At 45.8% G+C, this 3,595-nt stretch overlaps 1 long non-coding RNA gene across 1 annotated transcript in view; it reads right to left on the reverse strand.

Moving 5' to 3' along the window:
• Positions 1-1,877: 1,877 nt before the first annotated feature.
• The window catches only part of LOC103268129, a 23,409-nt gene continuing 21,691 nt past the window's right edge, over positions 1,878-3,595 (reverse strand). The window contains exons 3-4 of the long non-coding RNA XR_504791.1: positions 3,342-3,401; positions 1,878-2,287 (exon numbers count right to left, since the gene is read on the reverse strand). This is a non-coding gene — a long non-coding RNA (uncharacterized LOC103268129). The remainder of the gene's footprint in view (positions 2,288-3,341; positions 3,402-3,595) is intronic.

Raw genomic sequence — 3,595 nt, forward strand, 5'->3', positions numbered from 1 at the left:
GTGGAACTGACTGGATAGATGGGTAGAACGCTGAGACAGACAGGGCAACAGAGCTTCCCCATCGGGTGGTTGGGGAGAACATGATGTAAGGCCAGGGGAAGGATAACATATTCTCAGCTGTATACTGGAAGCGGAATCTTGGCATTTGAGGAGCTCAGACCCATGTGGGTGGGTGTGTCCAGGGGACAGCTGAGAATATAATTCTGCCTCTAAGAAGTGACCTTTGACTGGAGATGTCTGTTATGAATGATACCATTTTGGATAACTGTTTTTTGTTTGTTTGTTTTTGAGTTGGAGTCTCACTCTATTGTCCAGGCTGGAGTGCAGGGGCACGCTCATGGCCACCACAGCCTTGACCTGTTAGGCTCAGGCAATCCTTCCGCCTCAGCCTCCCAAGTAGCTGGAACCACAGGCACACAACACCATGCCTGGCTAATTTTTTTATTTTTGTAGAGACGAGTTCTCACCATGTTGCCCAGGCTGGTCTCAAATCCCTGGGTTCAGGCAATCCTCTCTCCATCACTTTTTTTTTTTTTAAGAGTTGGATTCTCACTCTGTCACCCAGGCTGGAGTGCAGTGGTGTACTCACGGCCACCACAACCTCAATCTGCTGGGCTCAGGTGATCCTTCTGCCTTAGCCTTATTTATTTATTTTATTTATTTTTTGTAGAGCTGAGGTCTCACCAAGTTGTCCAGGCTGGTCTTGAACCCCTGAGCTCAGCCAATCCTCTTCCCTTGACTTCTCAAAGTGCTGGGATTAGAAGGTTGAGCCACCGAGCCTGGCCTTCGCCTCCACCTCTTAAAGTGCTGGGATTAGAGGCATGAGTCACCACCCCTGGCTAATTTTCTGATTTGTTGTAGAGACGAGGTCTCACCAAGTTGCCCAGGCTGGTCTCAAACCCCTGGGCTCAGGCAATCCTCTCACCTCTGCCTCCCAAAGTGCTGAGATTACAAGCATGAGCCACTGAGTCTGGCATTTCTAATAACATTTAAGAGTTCTCACATGTCAGGTCCCATAGCAACCGAGAGGCAACATTGTACAGTGGCCAAGAGTCCAGTTTCTGGGGTTCAGCTGCAATCTCCCCCATGTACCTGGGCCCCAGTGGTGGACAGCTGGGGTCATAACAGCAGTGCCTGCTGCGTTGGGCTACTTACTGTCAGAATTGTAATGACTTTACAACAGTGTGTCATATTCGAGGAGTCTGTCATTTTTTTGTGATCACAGTTGAATCATCATAACAAGATGATGTGGGAGGTAGATAGGGTTAGTATCCCTGTGTTTTCAGCTGATGAAGCTGAGGCCTGGATAATTTAAGTCAATTCTCCAGAGTCTTCCAGCTGGCAACTGGCAGAGCAGGATTTGAACCTGAATCTTTCATCCTTTGCTTTCTAAGACAGGTCGAATTCCAGAGTCTGAGTCACCCAGCCAAAGAGAATTAGAGTCATTCACAAGTAGTCAGGGAAAGAGCTGCCACTCAGAAAGAGCCTGCTGGAGGCATGGTGCGGTGGCTAAGAGTCAAGACTTCGAGGAGGAATCACATGAAAAGAACGACACTCTGTTTTCTAGCAAGACAGCCAAGCACTAATGGGAGAGGAAAAAAAAAAAAAGTTTGAGACATGTTCTGAAAAGCAGGTGCTCAGTAGCGCCACCTACCGGCTGGATTATTTATTTATTTATTTTAACCAAGAAAGTGTATATATATATATTTTTTTAAAAAATAATTAATATTTTTTATTTTGATATTGTGGGGTACAGTTAAGGGTTAGGTATACAAATATGCTTCGATCAGGCACCCTTGTTGATAAGAGGTGTCTCCCTGTCCCCAGACAGCTATTTACTACTGTTAATCCCATCTCCCTTCCCCTCCCCCCTGCCAGCAGCTTTCTTAATGGTGCAAATGTCGTGCTCTGGTGTTTAGTGGAAAAACTGCACTATGTACATAAGATCTCTAGGTCCTTCAAGCAGAAGAGGGTCAGAAGCGGATTGTGCTTTCACACACAGCACTCTCTTTCTGCCTCTTCCTCCTGCTCCTTCTGATCTGGAGTAGCTTAGCCATTTCAGTTAAGTTATGGAGCTGAGGGTTCCTCCTGAATTTCTTATATGGAAAGCAAAAACGGCAGACAGGACAGGGACAGGTATCATCTAGATCCTTCCAGGATATACTGAAGAGAGCAACAGAAGTTGTGCCCACAGTTGATGATCACTGGGTTTTTCAAGTACTCGAGACAGATGGGACAGCTAGACTCTTCTTAGAGGTCTGCCAGGGCTTTCATGGAATCCACTGAGCTATGAACAAATGAAGTGGATAAAGTAAGCTCTCTTTGGCAAGGTCCGCCTCTCTGGCGATCAAACCCAGTGAGATGCAGATATACCTCCCAGACCTTGCAGATTGGCCAGGTCTAGGTTTCACTGGCCTGGCACCAGTGTTTAGCCCTCTGCTTCTTAGCTTGGAGGACAATAAGAATTCAAAGCTTGTAGTTCTATTACAGATTAGCCTAACTGAATCTAAGTTTTGGCCAGGCATGGTGGCTCATGCCTGTAATCGCCGCATTTTGGGAGGCTGAGGCAGGAGGATTACTTGAGACCAGAAGCTCGAGACCAGCTTGGGTAACATAGCGTGACTAAGTCTCTACAAAAAAAAATTAGCCTGGTGTGGTGGCATGTGCCTGTAGTTCCAGTTACTCAGGAGGCTGAGGCAGAAGGATCACCTGAGCCTGGGCAGTTGAGGCTGTGGTGAGCCATGATTGTACCACTGCACTCCAGCCTGGGTGACAGGATGAAACCGCGACTCAAAAAAAGGGTAAAAATGAATCTAAGCTGAATGATTTTCTTCTTCAAGAAAGTAACCAAAGGTTTAATGGACAAGCATTCCTATAGATGAGAAAAGATTGTTAATTTCAAAATCTTCTGAATTTGAAATTAAAATATAATAAATTGACATACTGGAATAATCAATAACTATAAAAACTATCGGGTAAAATTTTAGGAGGGAATAAGATGGTCACACAGTCTCAAAATATCATTCAGGATTATATTTTATTTGTTTTTGTGTGTGTGTTGAAGTCTCACTCTGTCGCCCAGGCTGGAATGCAGTGGCATGCTGACAGCCACCCCAGCGTCGACTGCTGGGCTCCGGCGATCCTTTTGCGTGCACGCTACCACGCCTGGCTAATTTCTGATTTATTGTAGAGATGAGGTCTCACCAAGTTGCCCGGACTGGACTCGTACCCGCAGGCTCAGGCAGTCTACTCGCCTAAGCCTCCCAAAGTGCTGTGATTACAGGCTGAGCCACCAAGCCTTGCTAGGATTATATTTTAATTACGGAGAGAAAAGCAAGTACCTTTACAATGTAGAAATCTAGAGGATACCACCTTAACCAATGATGAGACAAAGTGATGTCCTGCAATGAGAAGAAAAGTATTACCATCTGTGCAGAACACTTACAAAATACGTATGTGCATTTTACCTGATTCTTATTATAAGGAAACAATCACAAAGATTCAAGACATTTTTTTTTTTGAGGTGGAGTCTCAGTCTGTCGCCCAGACTGGAGTGCAGTGGCCGCTCCTGGCCACCGCAGCCTCCACCTGCTGG

The sequence above is a fragment of the Carlito syrichta genome, unplaced genomic scaffold (genome assembly GCF_000164805.1).
Source record: "Carlito syrichta isolate Samal-C Ts95f unplaced genomic scaffold, Tarsius_syrichta-2.0.1 Scaffold308773, whole genome shotgun sequence".
NCBI lineage: Eukaryota > Metazoa > Chordata > Mammalia > Primates > Tarsiidae > Carlito > Carlito syrichta.